The sequence below is a fragment of the Sminthopsis crassicaudata genome, chromosome 2 (genome assembly GCF_048593235.1).
Source record: "Sminthopsis crassicaudata isolate SCR6 chromosome 2, ASM4859323v1, whole genome shotgun sequence".
NCBI classification, from domain to species: Eukaryota; Metazoa; Chordata; class Mammalia; order Dasyuromorphia; family Dasyuridae; genus Sminthopsis; species Sminthopsis crassicaudata.
In genome coordinates, this window is record NC_133618.1 from 542490024 (window position 1) to 542512814 (window position 22791).

General features: G+C 36.4%; 1 protein-coding gene across 8 annotated transcripts in view; it reads left to right on the forward strand.

The window, feature by feature from the left end:
- Positions 1 to 596: 596 nt before the first annotated feature.
- The window catches only part of HERC1 (HECT and RLD domain containing E3 ubiquitin protein ligase family member 1), a 191018-nt gene continuing 168823 nt past the window's right edge, over positions 597 to 22791 (forward strand). For 7 of the 8 annotated variants that reach the window (XM_074294867.1, XM_074294875.1, XM_074294870.1 and 4 more), the window contains exon 1: positions 1104 to 1243. The gene's annotated coding sequence lies outside the window, so the exon portion shown is untranslated. Of the gene's footprint in view, positions 807 to 1103; positions 1244 to 22791 lie in introns of those variants that run through there. The other variant, XM_074294868.1, reaches the window with a different exon arrangement.

Sequence of the window (22791 nt, forward strand, 5' to 3'; positions counted from 1 at the left end):
CGGATGTTGGTGATTTACTTCATACTAACTACTTTGTGCGTCTCACCCATGGGATCAGTTACCTCCTGTGGCTAGTGACAAGGAAAAGGTTATCTTTCTCGTCGATTCATAGAAAGAGGGAACAGAAAGGAAAGTGGAAGCAACATTGGGGAGTGTTAAGATCACAGGAAGCCAGTCCTTTAAATAGTAAGTTGCTGAGGAATCCGGAGGAGGAGCAGGCCCTGTTCTTGTTTCTCTTGCCTACCACTGCATGACCACATAGAAGTAGGTCACCTGAAACTCTCGAATGTTGTTGAACTTGACCAACCGCAGGCTTTTAGCCCTGCTAGATAGCAGATAGAGTTCAAAAGGCTGTGCGAGCCTGTTTGTGATAAAGAGGTGTGGCTCGGACTTTTCTGGCCAGCAGTCAACTTTTTCTGCTGGAGAGCAAAAACACGTGTGCTCCGCGTTTAGTCTGAAGTGTATTGCACTGGGGTTAATGGCCTCAAGTCTGGTAGCGCTCCTTTATCGGGATAAAAACCGAGTAAAGCGGGCGGCGCCCTACCCCCACCCCCACCCAGTTAACAGATCTGGAGGCAGAAGGTGATTGCTGGCTGCCCGTGATGGCTGAACTAGGGAACATCTACTCATTTGGCACACTGTAATGTCCATGACTATGCAACTTTAGGGCAATTGTGACTTGTCGGTGCTGGGGGACTGGGAAGCAGTTTTTTCTTGGTGAGTTAGGAAAAGTGAGACGAGGTCTCCTGGATGGCAGATGGAGTGTGTTAATACAAGCCGCTTCCCAAAGGAAGACAAAGAACAAGGTGGGTGTGTTAGGCAAGCAGTGTGAACTTGGCATTCTGTTTTTCTCTCCTCCTCCTCCTCTTTCCAATTAATTACATTTCCATTCACCCTTCTACCTCCTGCCTTTTCCCCAGGCTTCCACCTCCTTCCCTCCCCTCCCCATCTGGACCCGAAGGACTGGGGCTGGGGGGAGGGGAAAGGGGAGGAGAGATAGGGCTCCAGGCTGCGCGAGAGTTCCGTCCAAGTCCCGCGAGACTCGCCCGCCGCTTCTTACGTCTTTCCCTTTGACAAGTCGCCGCTGCTGCAGCAAAAATAAAGGACGCGGCCGTCGCTGCCGCTTCGGATCCGGAGCCGGAGCCGGAGCCGGAGTCGGAGTCCGAGCCGGAGCCGGAGCCGGAGCCGGTGTCGGCGTCGGCTCCTTCCACCCCAGCCCCGCCAGCTCCGGGAGCTGTTCACGGTAACGCCTCCTCCGTCTTCTCGGCTCTTTCTGCCAGCCTCCCGCGCGTTCGGGAAGGGCTGGCCGGGGCTGTGCCGGTCCCCGACCCGCTCCTGCCGCGCCAGCCGCCGCTGGCGAGTGTCCCCCCCGAGGGCGGGGAGTTATGGCTGGGGGCGAGGCTGAGGGGGGGGTCGTCCCCGGGTCCGGCTGCAGCTCCTGGGACCCTCTCTGCCTACCCCACCCCCCCCGCCCCCACCTCCTTTTCTTCTTCCCGGGGCCGTTCGGAAAGCCGCATTTGACCCCGAAGCTTCCCGGGTTAACCGGCAAAGGGACCCCTCCCTCTCCCTTTCGTCTCCGCGGGTGGGTGTGGGGGGTGTCGCGCCTCTGGTCTCCCTCTCCTTTTCTTCTTCCCCTCCCCACCCTCCCCCTTTATCCGCTAACGAGCGCCCCTCCCCCATTGGGTCCTCGGGGAGCCGGAGGAGCAGGAGGGCGGCGGCCCGACCCTGTCCCCCGGGGCCGATGCTGGGCTGTGGATGGGGGGACCGGGAGCTCCTCGACCAGCCCCGGCTCCCGCTTTTGTGGGGTGGTGAGTTCTAGAAGGAGTTTGGGATAACGTGTGTCTTACCTGCCTTCGGGCTTTGCTCAGAACTGGGTAAAACTATATTCACCTTACCCCACTCCCCCCTTTCCATTCCCCCTCTAGATAACGCCTTTCCAGCCAGTGGGCGAAGTCAAGCGCTGTCTCTGAGCCTGGGCAGTGCCCTAGCCTTAGAAATAGAAGGTCCCCTCGGAGGCCGGTCCAGCGGGATGCTGGTGCTGTTGATAGCCGAGCCCCTAGGAGTGTTCTGTAGATGGTGCATCCATGGGGGGAGGAGGTCGGACGGGGGCCTGGCTACAGGTGCGCTCCTTTCTTCCTAGAGGTTATGTAAAAGACGGCTGCTCATTCTAAATTATAACTGAAGCGTAGAAACAGCATCAAAAAAAGCGGCCCTGGAGTATTGACTCTACAGGGTCCTCTGATCTCTTGCCATTTAAATATTTACCGAAAATACTTTTTTTTTTTCTTTTTCTTTTTTTAAAGAGTTGACAGAGACTCTCCACCCACTCTGGTTAAAATTGAGTTTGCTTGTTCACCATCATGACTGAGCTCTCTTTTTTCACTCTCTCTTTCTTTCATTCTTACCCTCCCCCCTCCAATTCATTCTTGACTCTGTTATTTTTTTAAGTGAAATATTTTTCTGTCCTGTATTTGGATCTAGTACGCAAAAGGTTTTTTCCCCTCTCTCCCCTCTTCCTAATTCTCTCTGTGGTATTGAAAATGAACAGAGTTTTTTAAAAATAGAAGGAACTCTTGATAGATTATTCATAAGGGGAAAAAAATCCACCTTTTTATCTGAAGAGTTTTTACAAAATTGATTATCAATATTTCTGTAAACCAGAGTGTTATGTTGGATTGCCAGTTTAGAAATGTTTTTAGGGATTTGAGAAGGATAGAAGAAGAAATTGTATGTGATAGTCTCATTATACACAATGTGTACATGTGTACACAAACCTTAGGATTTAATATAAAGGGCAAAAACCCCCACTACTATAATATTTCCCCAGTCACATGACAGTCATTTCATGTTAGAATGAATTTACTAGGGAAGTTGGGAGTCTGGAGATTAAAAAAATTGGAATAGTTTTTTAATGGTTTGGATAATTATCAGTGGATGAATTAAATGACCTCTTAAGGTCCTTGAGTTGCTTTGATTTTTGTGCCTTATGGTAATCATTGTTTTGCCTCTTTTAAGTTTCTAGATATGCTATTTGCATGATATCTGTAAACCATTCATTCCTGTCTAGGTATTAATCTGTTTAGTGCTCACACAATTCTGGTATGTGGAAGACAAATACAAAAGTATTAATACAATATAAAATTATGTTTAAAGTTGAATTGAAGAAAAACTTTAAATAATGTAATATGGATTTTGCTAATTTGGGGGGGAGGAAATTCATTTTAGTGTCAATTAAAATTCTATTCTTTTAAACACTGTTTGGACAATACACAACTCAATCTAAAAGAACTGTCATTAAAAAATCTCAAAATTTAGGTTTTTGAGGCTTAAATGACAAAAATTTTTGGAGGATTATAATGGGGAGAATTTAAAGTTACGATAAAAAAAAATAGCAGACTTTTCTTGTAATATGTTACTTGAATTTCATACATTCTGTTGGGAAAGTAGATTCTCCATAATTAGGTTTAGCTTCCTTAGGAGAACTTTTATAATATGTAAAGGCAAAATGTCATTTTGCTTCATTGAAGAATTTTCCTACATTGGCACTGTACTGATGAGATCTACTAACAAAATTTTTTGAACCTGTAATTGCCTCATTAATGAAAAGCATGGTTGTAAGATTGAGTGGAATTGGTGATTTATTTTTCTTGACCTTGCTAATTTTTGCTGTTATAGATTAACATTAGAATATAAGAAACTCCATATGGAGTCCTTTGAAGTACCAGGAACTTACCTAAAATTCCAGTTAAGATCCCTGATTCTACTTTATGTTTTATTTTTTTGGTCAGATAATTGATATAAAAACATGCTGTGTGTAATAAATGCAGCGATCATGGTTCCTGCCATTATTGTCTAGCTCTTTTATAGTAGAAAGAAAATTTCAAAACTTTACTAGTCCTAATGTCCTAATGCATAGGAGGTAATGTGTTTAGTGAAATGATCAGTAAAATATAAATGCAGCTTGCTAACTAGTTGTGGTGGTTCATTTAATATCATTAAGTTCAGCAAGACTATTGATAATTCTTGTGCTTTAAAATACTTGTGAAGTTTAACCTTGGAAAACTTAAAATTGTTGCTAAAATCATTTCTCCCTGTGCTTTGCATAGTGCTTGCTGGTGTGTATATGCTTGGAACAATATAAATTATAACTGTGTTTTCAGAACCCACCAAATTTTTGTGAAAGGGAGAAGACAATACTCTTGAACATGGAACTTTAAAGCTTAAAGTTTTGGATCCAGAAAATCATTCTCTCACATTTTAGTGACAAAATGAAACAACTCTAATATGAGAAATGATTCCATTTGATTAAGTGGCATAGTAGAAATAATGCTGTACAGTATTTGAGGAGACTTTAGTTCTACCATTTATTATCAGTATGACCTTGCCTTCTTGACATAATGAAGGGTAATAATTCTTATCTATTGAAGATAAGGGGCTGAATCCAGTGATCTTTTGAATGGTTAGTTTTATAATTCTAATCAATATAACTTAGAACAATATAATTTTCAGCCTGAAAAGGGACTGATACATCAAGTAGTGGCTTCCCACCTTTGGATTGTGAGAATGAATTCTATGTTCATGAATCAAATAAGTAAGCAAATATACTTTCAATAGACTAAATGAATGTGTTAAACAAATTCATTTCACTTTTCACTTTTTCATGTGTTAATGTATTTATGATCAATAAAATTCAAATTAACTTAAAAGCATTATTGAATTCTCGGATTATGTGCTTTTTCAGTCACTAGAAATTAATATTTTAGTTTCTATGAAGAGTGAGAGATTTTTTTTTTGTCCTTAAAAAGGAGTCCTCATCCTTGAAAAAGGCTGTCAAAAACCAAATTAGTTTTCTGCAACCCAGGTTTCCTTGAAAAAGTGCTTTAGAAAGATGAATTGGGCATTGTTGTCCAGGAACAGATTCTGCTTAAAGGCTAGTGTTGGACATGCTATCTGCTAAGTGAATGGACCCTGGGATCTTGGAGCACAGTGCTTATTAGCACAAATAGAGAAAGCCTTCCCTCTCTCCCCAGAAGTTTCCTTAAAGTTGGTCAATCATGTGCTGCAGAAAGAGCACTGATTGCAGTAGAGGACTTGGTCAAAACCTGCTTCTGATACTTAACTGTGATGGTGGTCTGCTTATTAACTTTGGACTAAATGGCCTCTAATAACTGCTAAAATCGAAGGTCCTGTGATCCTAAGTAGAATTAAAATTTGAGCTAGCCTACTCAGAATTATGGAGAAAACAAGAAGTACTTTAATCCAATTTAACTACTCTTCTTTTAGGACTCTCATTTGGCCATAGAAATTTAATTTGGTGAATGTGACCTGATTGGCTGTTGCTTTGACAGTTCTAGGAGTTTGCATTGGTGGGAAAGTCAGGAAAGGGTTGGAAATTGTGTACTAATTCCTTTTAGGGTACAATGACTATGATTTTTGTTTTTGCAGGCAGTGCCTGGTACATTTATAGGTACTTTAATTAATTGAGTAGAGGGCTCCCTATTGACTCTCTGTATTTTATTTTTACTTCCCCCCCCCCCCATGCCAGCATATTTGTATTTTTTGTATATGGTATTAGTGCTCAACTTTCCTGGGATCCCTTTTAGGAGTATCTAGTAAGACCTAATAGATAGAAAGACCACTTCGACACATCATGATGATTAGTGCCCTTGGTATGAAATAACCTAAAAAGGAGTTTGTTTATGTAAACTAGGCATTTTTAATATTTCAAAATAAACTCATCACAATCCTTAGTACAGTTTTTAGATTTGCAGCTTACAGAATAAATATCATTTAGTCTGTTTTAAAGATGTAAGAATAACAAGTACACAGAGGTTATGAATTTTTTGCATTAAGCTTTTTTTTTTTTTTTTTTTTAACATTGTTGGAAAGCATTTTAGGTGCTTCATTACATATAGTAATTATGCTAGGCAAGATGTAGAAAAAAATCACTTTAAGTTAAAGTTTGTGTGTTGCATTGTTACCTTTTGTGCCTAGCACAGTGCCTGGCATTCTGTGGGCACTTAAATACTTGTTGATTGATTTTATATATATACTTTTCTGTAAAAGTGTGGAGTTGTAATTGGCACACACCCTTATGTTAGGCTAAGGCAGTTAGGTGATGCAGCGGCTATATAGACCACTGACCCCTGGAGTCAGTAAGACCTGTGTTCAAATCTGGCCTCGGACACTTACTAGCTGAGTGACTCTGGGGCAAGCTTCCTCATCTGTAAAAAGATCTGGAGAAGGAAATGGCAGACCCCTCTACAGTGCCTTTATCAAGAAAACGCCAAATGAACTCATGAGGATTCAGACATGACTGAAACGACTGAGCAACAACAAATAATGCACCTCTAATCAGGAAGAGATGAGTTTTTCCTGACTAGACCTGGCACCATCTTCTGTCCCGCTTAGCTGCCCATGTAAATGCTAGCTGCTAATTTGTACACCATTATCACAACTTCTATCTCCCAGCCCTCCCTCAACAACTATCTCCCTAGAAGTCTTCTCATAACAAATAAGTATAGCCAAACAGAACAGTTTCACACGTTGACTGTGTCTGAAAATGATCTGTATCATTCATTCAGCTCCTCTAATTTATTATACTTCTCTGGTTCTCTATTTGAAGTTTCCTGTATTTGGCCTGTTCAATTGGGTAGAAATAAGAATCTGTCTTGGGGTGGTATTTATAGGAATAGAGAAGGAAAAAATAGTATTGGGCAAGTTTTTAAGATGCAAGTAATTGATGCAAGCTTCCCAAACATTTTATGAGAGCACTGGCCTTGCAAGGTTTTCAATCTGAGATTGAATCTCAGCTCTGAGATTTAACTAGTTTAGTGATCCTGAGCAAATCATTAATCTTTCTGATCCTCAGTTTCCTTGTTTATAAAATTTTACTTGGTGCAGACTGAAATGTTAGGAGGAAGCTAAAATATGAAGAGCTTTAAATTCCAAACTAAAGAATTTTGTATTTAATCATGGAGGTAGTGACAGGGAGCCTCTGGAGTTCATTGAGTAGGGTTGTGACATAGTTTGATCTGTTCTTTAGGAAAGTAATTGAAGTTAGTGACCGAATGGAAGATGTATTGGAATGGGGAGAGACTTGAGAAAAAGCAGACACACTAACAAGCTTTTACAGTAGCCTAAGTGTGAGGTGATGAGGTCCTACGTTAGTGTGGTAGCCGTGTCAGAAGTGAGGCGACTTATTGGAGAGATTTTGTAAATGTAAAATCTACAGCTGTTACAGATCTGAAAGGTGAGAAATAGTAGTGGGAAGGTTGAGTAAGATATTTAAATTGCAAGCCTGAGGAACTCAAGATGATATTGCTCTCTTCAATAATAGAAGAAAGTAGATGACAGTTTAGAGAGATAGAACATTTTGTTTTTGGATGTATTTAATTCAAAATGTTTATTGTAAATGCAGTTTAAGATTGCTGAAAGCAGAGAATAATGCATATAAAAGAAATTATTTGAGTTGGAATGGATTTTTGTATTGTTCACTTTTGAATAGTCACTAGTCACTTATAGATTCAGTAGGGTCAAAATTTGACAGTGCTTACATAGTTTTCTTAAATTACCCACCTTTCTGGTAGTATATCTTCCTCTATTGAGAGTATTTAGTTTTCTTAATTAAATATTCTCTGTTAATAGCTGACTTTTTAGTTTCTTGATTTGTTTGCTTTTTCATTCATTCATTTACTTAGTTTTCTATTTATTCATTTATTTTTAGCCTTTCTATAGAATGTGATTCTGAAATTGAAGCCTTTGTTATCTGTTGTCCTGGGCAGGTGTGATATTCAAGGTAGTCTATGCTGCTGCTTTATATCAGTTGTAGAATACTGCTGTTTATTTCTGACAATTCAAGGTAGAGAATTCGGGTTAGGTTGAGGAAATTTATTTTATTAAGTGAATTTTCAGAAAATAATAAATGCTTGTATCTCAATGTAAATTGAAAAACACAATCTAACGCAAAATATAAGCAGACTTTTGTATTATTTGTTAATTCAGAGTACCCAAAGCACTTACTTTAGGAGTACTTATTTCTGTTCATTTGGGCAAACAAAAATTGATTGAATTCTATGTGATAGGTAAATTAATAATTTTTAAAATTTTGCTCTTTTTATTATGAACTTCACAAGTACCCTGGGATATAAATATTTCTATTTAAAAAGAAAAAACAGTATAAAAATTAATATGAAGCATGGAGTTGATAATTTTGAAAGGTTGAAGGTATTGTTGCATGGTATTAGGAGAAAAGAGTGCTTTATCAGGGAGTCAAAAAGTTAGTATTCTAGGTTCTTCTGTAGCTTAGGTAATGTAACATAATTTAGGCTACTTATTTCCTTTAAGCTTCAGTATACACATTTTAAAGGGTTAGATGGATGAGATGATGTCCAGGATTCCTTCTAGCTGTAACACTTTGATTTTGTTTGAAGGAGATTGGAAAGCCTTTCAGATCCTCACTGTTCAATTCTTTCCAATTCCTCCCTGATCCTATATTTCAGGCTGTGTATGCTGTACATTTGTGTAGAAAGCTTTAAATGGAAACCCCTCCACTCTTACCACCCAAGAAAACAAAATAAAAACACATATGGATGCTATTTTGGCTTATTATATCTTGTTTATATCTGTTTTGCTTTAAAGGACATAGTTATTTTGGTTTAGAGAAATCCCCGTCCCTCCATCCAGAATAAGAATATACTTAGAGATGATGTGATGCTATTAAGGGCAGATGATGTCACAAAGAAACAAAAAGAAAAGTTTTGCATATATATATATATATCATAGTAAGGACAATGATCATAAGAAAACATCAATACACTCTCTGAAGAGGCTCTAGTTTGTGGTTTTGTAATGAAGGGTGATTATTAGTTAAATTGAAGCCTTGTGTCAAATACCTCAAACCAATGTTTTATTTCATCACTGCAATTCTTTATTCCAAGGATGTGGATCACAACTCATCCGTAGCTGCCTATCTTGTTATTCATTTTCAATGTTCATGAGTTCATGTCCAAGTTTCTGCAGTTTACCCAGTTGTATCAGATGCCTTTCTCTATTCATTTACATAGACAACCTACCATAGCAACATGTGACTTGTTTATTGTTTTTCAATTAATATTGGCATGACATCCCCCCCATTTATTTCCTTTGCCTCATACATTTCCTTGATGTCATTTTTATATTTTTTCATTTGTAATTCCTTTTTTGTAATGTATTATTTCCTGCCAAGCCCAGAGTGTTTCTCTCTTTTCTTTTGGGTGATCCACTATACTTGAAGAAGTAATTGATATTAGAATCTATCAGTGACCCTTGGCAAGTCACTTATATTTAATTTTTCTCATAAGTAAAAGAAGGATAATAACACCAACCTCCCAGGTTTGTTGTGATGATAAAGATATTTGTAATGTGTTTTGCAAACCTTAAAGTGTATGTTAATGCTGACATGCTTAGAAAGGAAGAATGTTGTAATAGAATTTAACAGGAAGTGGACAAAAATCAGCTGAATTGCCAGTGGGAAAATACAAAGTTATTTTAAAGACCAGGGCTTCTCCCCCAAGCAAAGGGCCATCTTTTAAATATTTTCTTCAAGTATAGAGCTAGGAAAAAAAAAGCAATTGATAGGAAGGAATAAAAGGCCAGGAATCTCAAGTCATGAAAAAAATAGGAAGTAAGAAACCACCTTGAGAGGTCAGTACTATTATTACCTCCCTTTTCATTATGAGAATAATAAAGAGAAGTTAAGTGACTTGTTTATCAGTACCTTGTAGAGATCAAAAAAGAACTAATATGTACAAAATATTTATGACAGTTCTTTTTGTAGTAGCAAAAAGGTTGGAAATTAAAGAAATGTCCTACTGGGGAATGATTAAAAGTTGTATTTTATGAATTTAATGAAATATTTTTGTGCCAAAGATGATTATGGGCAGTTTCAGAGGGGACTGGGAAGACTTCTTTTGAAATTGGTGGAGAAATAGAAAAAAGTTACCTAATAGTAACGCATCCTTACAAAGAAAAACAACTTTGAAAGACTTTAAAGCTGAGCAAGCAACACTGAAAAGCTATGAGTCCAAAAGAATGAAGATGAAATATATCACTACACTATTGTCAGTGATGAATTTAAATGCACTGAGATAAACTTTTAGACAAGGGATTCAATATGGGAATTTGTTTTGCTTTACTGGGCATCTATGCATTGAGGGCTTGCTTTATTTCTAAATATGCTCATTTGGGAAGAGAGTGCTAGGAGGGACAGACCAAAAAAATAAAAAAATAAAATGAAAGGGCGAGGCATACAAGATGAAATTTGGGTGATGTAGAAACAGAACATATCAATGAAAACTTCATTTTAAAAATCTGAATGTAGAGGCAACTTAGGTGGCGCAGTAGATAGAGCATCAGCCCTGAAGTCAGGAGGACCTAAGTTCAAATCCGATCTCTGACACTTAACATTTCCTACCTGTGTGATCCTGGGCAAGTCACTTAACCTGAGTCTTCTCAGGAAAAAAAAAAGAAAGAAAATCTGAATGTAGTGGTTTCATTGTCCTTGCTGGTGAAAGAATGCTTAAAAATATCTTTGTAGATTTGATCCATCTTGTGTCTGCTTGTTCTCTTTTCATTTTCATCTTTAAAGAACCTTGCAATGACTTTTCTTAATTTGATGTTTCATCAAGTTTTCTGGAAACTTGTTTTTTTCTTATATTATCATTACTTGCGAATTGAAGAGAGAATGATAAGAAGAAATGACAAGATTTAAAAAAAATTTATTTAGCTTTTTATTTACAAGATATATTTATATGAATGGGTAATTTTTCAGCATTGACAATTGCAAAATCTTTTGTTTCAACTTTTCCCCTCTTTCCCCCCCACCTCTTGCCCCAGATGGCAGGTTGACCAATACGTGTTAAATATGTTAAAGTATAAGTTAAATACTACATACACACACACACACATACATACACACATGTAAATGACAAGCAATGATTTTGGGTATGGAGAAACATAAAATAGGAAGACCATTCAGAAAGCCATTTCAGTTAAGATACCAATTTTCTATGTTATTTGTTTCAGCTTAGGTGTTTCTGCCTTTGACTTTTTGAGTGAATGCCTATGCTTTAGTTCTACATGCGTTTGTATTATATTTCAAATAAAAAGCAAGGATTATATGTATTTTCATCATATCTGATTATCATAATTATCAGAAAAAACAAAAACATTGAAATTAACTATGTTTTTAGCAGACGGGAAATGACTTTGTGGTTGTGGGAAACATGTCTAAATGATTTTTTTCTTTTCTTTTTAAAATTACTTTTAAAAAATTTTAGAACTTAAAGAATATCTTGATATATACATAGTAGAGAATAGAGGGTTCCACATGAAATTTTATTTTATGTTACTTATTTATTCTTAAATGTATAATAAATTCTGCAAGTGTCTATCAAAACTGTCTCATTTGTCTTTGCTTCCTTCTGAACTTCCTTTCTTGTTCTAATCTGTTCATTTTCAGATAAGGTAGACTGATTGCTTTTTTGGGGGGGAGGCATCATTATTGCTACTACCTTTCACTCTGCCAGGGGAGGCATTAAAAAAATAGAGAAAGCGAATGAGGGAGAAAAAAACAATTCAGTTTGTAATATCTGTAGCGCTTTTACATATTCTGTGATCCAATATCCCTGGCTTTCTTACTGTTAAGTTGAATATGGTACTTCATCCTCAAACTGAATTTTCACTAGCTACTTACTGTGCCTAGAATTTTTTCTCTCTTCATATTCACTTCCTTTGGGTCCTAGCCAAATCCTGTCTTCTTCAGGAAGTCTTTATCTAATTCCCTTTATTATTAATCCTTCCCCCAAGACGATCTTCATTTTATACTGTTTATTTCTTGTCTGTACACAGTTGTCATCTCCATTAGGCTATGAGCTCTTTGAGGGTGATAATGTTATTTGCTTTTCATACTATAGAATAGGTGCTTTAATCATTGTTGACTCAATTGGACTCAAGCAAATCAAACCACATAGTGGCTATGTTAAAACATATATACATATACACACATATGTATATATCATCACATATACAAACCACGTATAGTCCATCACCTCTTTCAGGAAGTTGGAAACCTTGTTTTCCTCATAGATCTTGAGAACATGGTTGGTCATTTCAATAAATGACCAAAAATTAAAAAAAAAAAAAAGCTTGAGTTCTTGAGTTTTTTGAAAGTTAATTTTCTTTATAATGTTGCTATCTTTGCATAGAATATTTGCTGGTTACTTTATCCTTTCAGTTCATACTACCTAAGATTCTCTGAAATTGTCAGTTTTTTAATGTATAATTATAAATTATAATGACCAAATTTCTAATTTGTGATGATATTTGTATGCTTATTACATTCATATACTTTATCTGGTATGCTAAGTCAATCCCAGTTAACTAAGAGGCAATTTAAAGTAATCCCTTATATTCTAAATATTTGCTCTTCCTTTTTCCCTCCTTTTGATCCCCTTTCAGTGTCAGGCAATTTTTTTTGTGATTCTTTCCTTCTTGCTATTATCCGCCTTTTCTCCCCTCCCCATAACTGCTTTTTCCCTGTAGAGTTTTATGAATGTTTTCATCAGACTGTGTGTTCAACCTTTCTTTGTAAATTTCAGATAAATGTGAATTTCATCTGATGCCTCCCTTTACTTACTTTTTCCTCTTTGTTGAAAAGTTAGTGGCTGTTGGGAATAGAATCTGAATAGAAAATAGAATAGGAGATGACTATTTTTAGGGGTAGTGAAAGGGAGGGAAGACATATAGTATCTATCCAGCTTGACATTGTGGCTAGGTCTAACTAAAGTTTTATTGTGCTGTGCTGTTTTGTTTTGTTCTAGCATAGAAAGACCAGAACTTTTTTATATTTAGTGATGAGATGTTAATCCATGAAACAATAGGCATTGTTTAAGTGCCTGTTATGTGTCAGATATTGTACTCGGGTTCTGGTGATGGCTACAGCCAAAAATGAAATTGTTCTTGCTCTTAGTATTTAGACATTGTGTACACACAGGTGTCAGATTTGAAATTAAGAAGGCTTGAGTCTTGAATCAAGCCTTTTACTCTATGTGTAAAGTATGAGCAAGTCATTTTATCTCTCTTAGCCCCCAATTTCCTCATCTGTAAAATGGATACTTTACTACTTTACTCAAAGTTGTTGTGAGGATCAACTGATTTGCAAACCCCCAAATGACATAGAAGATGCTAGTTATTATTATTATATATAATATACCATATTTAATATCAATTTAATGTATCTATATGTAATTATATATAATATAAATATATACACAAAATAAGCATAAGGTAACTTTTGAGAGAAAACATTGACAGGTGAGTAAATCAGAAAGACCTCATGGAAGAATTAGTACTTGAGATGAACTTTGAAGGCGCCAAGGTGTATTCTCAGGAGTTAGAGGAGAAGAGGAGACTAAGTTCCAGGCACTAGGAGACAGCATGTGCAAAATCAAGGAAGATGAGAGATAAAATGTACGTGAAAAATGGCAAGAAAGCTAGTTGGGCAGGAGGTGTAATAGGAAGCCATTGAAAAATTTATTATTGTTATTATAACTTTTTATTTACAAAGCATATGCATGGTAATTTTTCAACACTGATTCTTGCAAAACCTGTTCCAACTTTTCTCCTCCTTCCCCTCACCCCTTCCTCTAGATGGCAGGTAGTATAATCAACATGCTAAATATATTAAAGTATATGTTAAATACAATATATGTATACGTAATTATACAGTTATCTTGCTGCACAAGAAAAATCAGATTTAAAAAGGTTATTTTTAACCTGAGAAGGAAAACAAAAATGCAAGCAGACAATAATAGAAGGAATGAAAATGCTATGTTGTGGTCCACACTTATTTCCCATAATCCTCTCTCTGGGTGTAACTTGTTCTCTTCATTACTGAACAATTGGAACTGATTTAGATCATCTCATTGTTTGAAAGCTATGTCCATCAGATTTTATCATCATATGGTATTGTTGTTGAAGTGTATAATGATCTCCTGGTTCTTCACTTAGCATCACTTTATGTAAGTCTCTCCAAGCCTCTCTGAAATCATCCTGCTGGTTATTTCTTACAGAATAATAATATTCGATAACATTCATATGCCACAATTTACCCAAACATTCTCCAATTGATGAGCATCCATTCAGTTTCCAGTTTCTTGCCACTACAAAAAGGGCTGCCACAAACATTTTTGCATATACGGGTCCCTTTCCCTTCTTTAAGATCTCTTTGGGATATAGGCCCAATAGAAATACTGCTGGATCAAAGCATAGTTTCAAATTGTTCTCCAGAATGGTTGGATTCATTCACAATTCCACCAATAATGTATCGATGTGCCAGTTTCTCCACATCCCCTCCAACATTCATCATTATCTTTTCCTGTAATCTTAGCTAATCTGAGAGATATATAGTGGTATTTCAGAGTGTCTTAATTTGCATTTCTCTGATCAATAAATGACTTGGAGCACGTTTTCATATGACTAGAAATAGTTTCAATGTCTTCATCTGAAAATTGTCTGTTCATATCTTTTGACCATTTATCAATTGGAGAATGGCTTGATTTCTTATAAATTAGTCAATTCTCTATATATTTTGGAAATGAGGCCTTTAACAGAACTTTTGACTGTAGAAATGTTTTCCCAGTTTATTAGGAAGCCATTGAAATTTAATGATTAAGGGATTGATATGGACAGACCTATGCTTTAAGAAGATCATTTTGGTAGCTGTGTGTGGAATGGATAAGGGAAAGAGGCGCCTGAGTCAAGGAGATCAGGTAATGAGAGTTTAAACTAGGATAGTTGACTTTTGGAGGGAATTGGAGAGAGGTCATGATTGATAGAAATATTGAAGAGGAAGAATTTACTATATTTGGCAACTGATAGGATATGTGTATTGAGGGAGAACAAACCATCAAGGTTGATTTAGGTGGTAAATTGAGTAGTTGGAAGAATAGTGTCTTCCTTGACAAGAAATTAAGTATTCAAAGGGCAATAGGCTTAATTTTGTTTTAGATCCATTGAGTTTGAGATACTAGAACTCAGGAGACAGACAAAGGCTAGATATGGGGAATTGAATAAAGATCATTCAAAGTAGAGATGTTAATAGGGGTCACAAAGTGGGAGAGAAGAGAGGACAGGATAGAGCCTTGGGGACACTCACCCTTTAGGAGCATGTCTTATATGGTCCAGCAAAGGAGACTGAGAAAGAATGGTTAGTAGAAGTAGGAGAGAACAGTATCTGGAAAAGTCTGAGAGAGAGAGAGAATAAATATCCAAAAAGAAAAGGCAGTCATAAGTATCAAATGATGCAGAGAGGTTAAGAGTCATGAAGACTGAGAAAAGATCTATCAGATTTGGCAATTAAAAGATCATTGGTAACGTTGGAGAATGCAGTTTCAGTTGCATGATGAAGTCTGAAGCTAGATTACAATAGGTGGAGAACTGAAGTGAAAATGGAAGCGAAAGCAATGAGTATAGAAAGTTCCTTCTGTCTTCTTCCTCTCCCCATCCCGCCTTCCGGGAATTTGGATAAGGAAGGAGTGTCATAGGATGATAGCTTAAAAGGATGGGAGGGAGGGTGGAATGAGGTTAGTTTATAGAATCACTGGATAGGCAGAACTCTGGAAGGGATAGGATACCCCCCTGTTCCTCACAGTGACTGTTCCATATCATATCTCTTCAAGTCTGCTATTCTATTCTCTCTCCCTTATATCTGAGGGAGACACCACACTTTCTTGGGAAAATAAGAGGCTATTTCTTTTGATCTTTCACTCCTCTCTTTTGTATTTCACAACTTTTTTGACATCCCCTGTTCTGTTCTCTTTTACTCCAGTCTGATAAAGAGTGAACCCTTTAAAAGTACCTGTGATCTCATCTTTTCTTCTTCTCCATCTCTATATTGGACTGTTATATTTGACCCTGAGCAAGTCACTTAACCTTTTTAAGCCTCTGAGCCTCAGTTTTCCATCTGTAAAATGGAACTGATAAAAACATATCTATCTTCTTTCATAGAAATTTGTAACAATCAAAGTAATATATAAATTACACTTTTGGATAGTCCAGACTTGTGAGTGGCTGAGGTAGAGTGGAAAAGTAGGTTTTGGTAGTTGAGGTCAGGATGTTTGAAGGGACATTATTATGAATATTTGTCACCCAGGATGTCAGGACACAGGATGGGAGAGGGAGACTTTGATCCAGATATTAAACTTTTTGAGAAAAAAATTGGAAGGAGTTGGGAGGTTAGTATTTGACAGAAACAAGTATCTGTACAGTTTGACATAGGAAAATGTAAACACTTTAAAGAATATTAGATTTTATAATGGGGAGGGGAGTATGTTAGAAATAGTATTTTTTGGACGACCACCCTGAAGCCCAAAGAAGCAGATTGCCCAGGATTATACAATAACTCCTACATTTTAGAGGGTTTGTGTCTATTGATGTACTTACTTTCTACAGTCATTTGATAATGTTGATTAATTTATTAATTTGATTGTTGAAAAATTGCTAAAAGTAATGTTTAATTTGGTGTTGGCTTAGTATTATAAAAACTACTACTATTTTGGGATACACCATTCCATACCTTAATACATCAAGTTTGATGGAAGTTCATTTAATATTTTAGGAGTTAGGTCCAGTTTTGAAAACTTTTGCCAGCTACAGTATCTAGATGATTAAACTCAATCACAGATGTTTTAATAGATTAAGTTTTTGTTGATCATTTGGTTTCAAAGTTATTTGTGGAACCAATAAATAAATGTGAAATGTTTCCCAGTTAAGCTAAATTAGCACCATTGCTTTAATAAAATACAGCAGCAAATTCAAATATTCCTCTTAATGTTTTCTTTTTCTTTTTTTTTTTTTTTTTTTCTTTTGAGGCTGGGGTTAAGTGACTTGCCCAGGGTCACACAGCTAGGAAGTGCTAAGTGTCTGAGATCAGATTTGAACTCGGGTCCTTCTGACTTCAGGGCTGGTGCTCTACCCACTGCGCCACCTAGTTGCCACTTTCTTTTTCTTTTAGAAGAGAATCTAGGCACTGTCATTAATTTTGTAGTATCGAGAATTAGAGTGGAAAGGAATCCTTAGGGATCATTGATTTAACTTATTTTACAAATGAGGAAATTGACAACATATCATATATGTTCATTTTCCAGGGTCAAGCACTAAATTAGTTAAAGAGCTAATCTGTCAGTCAACATTTCTTAAGTTTCTCTTAACTTGTTAGCTACTGCCTTGTCTCTGGGGATACAAAGACAGAAATGGACCTAAAGAACCTCATATTTTATTAGGGGCAATAACATAGAGAAATAAGTATATGTAAAATAAATACAAAGGTAGGGGGATGGGGAAGGAAGTATTAGCAGCTTGGAAGACCAGGAAACATTTCTTATATACTTGAACTTGGAAGATATTTGGAGGGGTAAGGAGAGAGTCAATTCCAGGTATAAGGGACACAGCGTATATAAAGTAATGAAGAGAGGAGATTGTAGAGGTCATGCAAGGTAGTGATGTGTGCTAAAACTGGAAATGTAGGTTGGAGCTTATTTGTGGAACTGTTCTCCAGTTCCTAGTCCAGTCTAATCACCATATTATGCAGATTATTTTTAGGTGAAGAAGTGAGTTTCAGATTGGATCAAGTTATTATGCAGATACTTAATGTACCTGGAAAGCTGATTTTGGCTAATTTCAGCAGGGCTGAAAGCATGTTGGAAAGTAGTTGGGGTTTTTTTTTTTTTGTTGCTATAGAAAAACAGGAGCTGCCATATGCTGAAGAAATTTATTTAGCCCATATGTGACATTAAAATTGGTTCTTTTGGAGTGTAGGCCATCTGATCCCAATATCCTTTATTTTACAAATGAGAAAACTGAGGCATTTGAGATTAAGTGACTTATTCCTGGTATCCTATAGACAATAAATGGCACAGCTGGGATTTGAAAAGTGGGTCATCATCTTAACTCCAAAATCCATTGCTCTTTATATTGTACAATGCTGCCTGTCATTTCCATGCTTTAGTTGTAGGGAGACATTTTATATTTACCTGTATAAATGCAGAGTTTTCAAAATTCAAATTTCTATAGGTGTAGAAAAATATATGTTGTGAAGTCCAGGCTAGCTCCTCTGAAGGGCTCAGAGTAAGTCCTTGCCCCACATTGGGCGCCAAATTGTAAATGTTCTGTTGTCTCTCAGTTGTTAATCGTTCTCTGGGAGGAGGTTTCTTTTCTGTATAATCTTTTCCGCTGTGAGCAGGTTTCTTGGGAGGCTTCTAGAGCCTCCAGCCAGAGTGAAGGTAGAATCTCAAATCCTCTTCTTCCTGAATCCTGGCTTTGAATCTCCTCGAGTTTCCCTGAAGTTCTCTCGGGAAATCTTGTTCTTTTCCCAGTCTAGACTCTCTCCTTCCAGACTGCTGTCCCAACTCAATGTCTTAGTCTATACTGCTCTCCAGATTCAATGTTGCCTCTTGTATCCTCCCAGAGAATGGGCTTGTGAGAACTCAGGGGCTTGTGGGAAATACAACCAATGAACTTGCTCCTTTTAAATGTGTAAACTCCTTTTCAGAAGTCTAAAGGTGTAAATTCCTTTTAAAGGTTTGAACTAAAGGTGTGAATTCTGAGCTAGAGAATTGTTTAGACAACCTGAGTTATCACCTTGTAATCCTAACTCTGTATATTTTTGAATTATTACAATTCAAATGAACAAGTTTTTTTGAAGGAAAAAGGCAAACTTTCTCTTTCAGTTCTTAATAGGAATGTCAAGGTCAGGACAATATTAACTATATCATCTATTGTATTAAATTCATATTAACTTTGTGAATATTAGTTTTATTTAACTTTTTAAAGTAAAGTAAAGAAATAACAAAGGCTATCTATAAAAATATGTATTGTTTGATTGATCTCACATTTAGTTTTTTGAACTACTCTTTTCTCTCCTCAGATTACCTTGTATTAATTGTTTTTGTGAGATAATTGTCCCAGAAAGCAGGGACAATTTTTAAAATTTCTATTGTCAGTGCCTAGCAGTGTCTTACATGTGGCTGGTACTTGATAAATGCCAGTTGAACTCATGACCTTTCCCCTCCCATCTTACTGTCAAGAATACCTTCATCCTCCCAGTCACCCACTGGTCTAGATTCTAGATTCCTTAGTCTCTCTTAAAGTCTTATATTGGCAACTTTACCATATCATTATCTCTTTGAACACTCCTCTCTTCTGACACTGCCATCATGCCATGGTGTAAGTCCTCATCACTTCTTTCCTGCACTATTAAAATAATCATCTGTCAGAATTATTTTCCAAAGGTGAAGTTCTGACCCATGTTACCTCTCTCTTCAATAAAATTCACTGCTTTCTCATTATCTATAGGATTGAACATTAAATTTTTTTAATTATTAAAGCTTTTTATTTACAAAACATATGCATATATGCATGGGTAATTTTTCAACATTGACTTGCAAAACCTTCTGTTCCAAAATTTTCCCTTTCCCCCTACACTCCTCCCCTACAAGGCAAATAGTCCAATATATGTTAAAATACAGAACATAAACTCTTCTGTTTCACTTTTAAGAAAGTGAAAAAGGCCTTCTGCCTTTCTAATTTTCTTGAGCTTACACAATACCTGGCCTGTAGGAAATAGTCACTTTTATAATAGCTTATTAGCTTATCGACTCTTTGTAAAATCTTATTTCCCTCTGTATTCTATGAAATCCAATGATAATGGCCTCCTTGCCCTTTCTCTTGCAAAATACCTCAACTCTTGGTGCAGTTCATTTTCACTGGCTACCTTTTATGCTTGGAATTCTGTGTTTCCTCTATTCTCCCTTCATGTTTCCCTGACTTCTTTCAAGTTTCTGCTAATTATATAATGCCCATGCCTTTCTTCTGAGATTCTCTCCAATTTCTATCTTTCCCTCTTTATCTCCTCCCTCCCTCCTTTGCCTATTGTCTCCACCTGTTTCTGGAGGACAGAGTCTGGTTTGTGTATTTTTCTCCCCATTGTATCACCAGGGCTTGCCTTAGTCCCTGACATAAAATAAGTGCTTAAAAATGTTCCTTGTTGCTTTCTTTAAACCTATGTGTTAATGCTATACTTGATGTGAATTTTAAAACCAGTTTACTCTCTTCCTTTAGGATGGAACTCTTTATCAGTCTCCATTGTCTCTTCAACCTCGGAGCATCTTTTAACAACCTTTGAGATCTTGAATAGCATACTTTAGACAGGTTCGGGACCTTGTTATCCAGGTGGATTCCACCTGGCTCCTCCTTGAATCCCTCCCTCTGAGCTACCAAACTCCTCCCTGGTTCCTCCCCTTAACTGTATAAAAGCTGATCATTCATTTATGACTCTAATGAGAGCCTGTGAAATTATTTTCACATAAAATGACACTCCTTTGTAATCTCTGATAGATGCCTGACTTGATTTTTTCAGATTGATTGAAATATAGCCAAATTTCTATTATGCTATTTTTATAATATTCTTTACAACTCAAATATATTAGTTTCCTGAATCTATTACATATTACCTCTCCCGGTGCCTATTTTACCTCTTCATTTTGTCTGTAACCTCTTCTCCTAAATAAAGGTATCTTTTGGCAAAGGGACACTTCTTGTGAATTCATCACCTGTGCCTTATTGATGAGGTCAGGGTAGCTGTTTCTCATTCAAGATAAACATGTAACAAATTCACAGTGACCATTCTTTTTGCTAAAAGGTAGATTACAATACAGACAGCTACAAATTCAGAAAAAATAAAGAGATAAAATAGGCATCAGAAGGGACAAATATGAAATAGAATTGGGAAGACAATAAGGTTACCAAGGAAAGGCATTTGGAGGAATCCATTAAGGGACTATGCTGTGAGGTAGGAGTATACCATCGACTGGCAGGTTAGATCCTTAGAGGTGATTTAGCAGACTGAGCAGAGTTGGCTATAGTAAGGAGAAAGATGCCATTAAAGGGAAGATGCTCTGAGGAGTGAGGGGAAGAGGAGATAGACTACCTCATAGTGGGCCAAGTCCTGAAAAGAACTTGGCAAAGATCTTCATCATGAGCAGATCTTTTATAGGGGAAAATACAACCTTGGGAGTTTCCCAAAGGAGGAGAGGGAGGATTCTCAGGGAAGAATTTGGTAGTTCAGAGAGATGGATCAAAGAGGAGCCAGATAGAATGCATAAAGATAGTAATCAGTGTCTCAAAGATTCTTTAAAAAATGCCCAGAAATTTGAGGGATAGCTAATGGAGGTTGATTAAAGAGCTGCATCCTCATAATCACTTACACAAATGAGATCGTGTGGGACTTGGTTATGCGTGATCAATAGCCAGATGGACTTCTTTGTGACAAAGGAAGAGAGTGAGCTCAAAGTTCATTCATATCATCTTGCTTCTCTGACCCCATGATGGTGAATACCAGAGATGTACCTTTGGTGGAAAAATGAATTAAAGTGAGTCTTTTTAAGTAGTTTTAAATAAAATTAATCCTGGGAACATTATTAGTTAAGCTAATAATAAAGCTATTAAATGTGTTACTTTTTTAATAAGTCACATTTGACTCATGCTATCTATATGTGTTAGTATATAATACTTTGCAAGGTTTGATTTAAGGCATTTGTTATGTATCATTGACATCCCATTTTACTCCTATTCCATTAAGTGAGTAATAGATAGGTAGCTGTGAATACTGGAATAAATACTTGGTTGCTGAGGACCTAGTACCTTCCTTTCATGGAAACAATATTTCCAGCATTCCTCTTGGTTAATAAAGCTGTTGACAGTGTTGTATAATAAAATATTATTTTTAAAAATTAATAATAGTTTCATTAATAATCAGTTGATTAAAATTTGTGTAAGTTCACACTTTTTTACCTTAAAAAATTTTTTTTTGAACAGGGTGAACTTTTAAAGATCATTAGTATTCTATCCTTTTAACTCAAAGTTCAAAACATTTTTTCTCTTTCAAGATAACTTTGAATTTAGAATTACTGTGATTTATGACAAAAATGTTCCTTTGGAGAGAAATTTTCTTAAAATCTACAGAATCAATTAGCACAATGAATGTATATTAAGTGGCTGATATTTATCAACTATTTTATTTATGCTTTTTAAATTTTCTTAGTGACTTATTTTTGTTGTATTTATTGACACTATTAGTACTTCAGAAGGGTGGTTATGGAATCTGACAGAATGGTGCTTTTAAAAAATACTTTTATATCCAGGTATAATACAGATTGAAACAACTTCAGCAAATCAAAATACTTTTTCTTGACATGATTAATATAGTTAATGAGGATAACTAAGAAGGCAAATTATTTGTTGGAAATTTGCACTCGACTTTAGCAAGGCTTTTCTTTAGGGAAAGAAGTGAATTTCAGACTTTAGGGTTGTGAGGAAAGTTACATTATCTTTTTTTTTTTAATTAAATTTTTTTCTTTTGAATTTGATAAATACCAAAAAAAGGATATTCCCGTATATAGATTAAAACAGAAAAATAATTACATATTAAACTAAATCTGTATTATGAATAGATTGCTTATATATATATACATATATATATATATATAATAAATTCAATTTGTTACTTTCAATGCTTATCCTGTTTATGTTTTCTTTTGAACTTTCCTTTGTTTTCCCCTGAGCATTTGAAACAAAAGTTTAAGTGATCTTCACTTATTTTTTTCTTTTGTCCTCTCCTTTCTTAAACTAAATTTTTCTCTTAGAATTATTTTACTTTTATTAAGACCTGAAGCTTTGTTAGATTTGATCATCCCA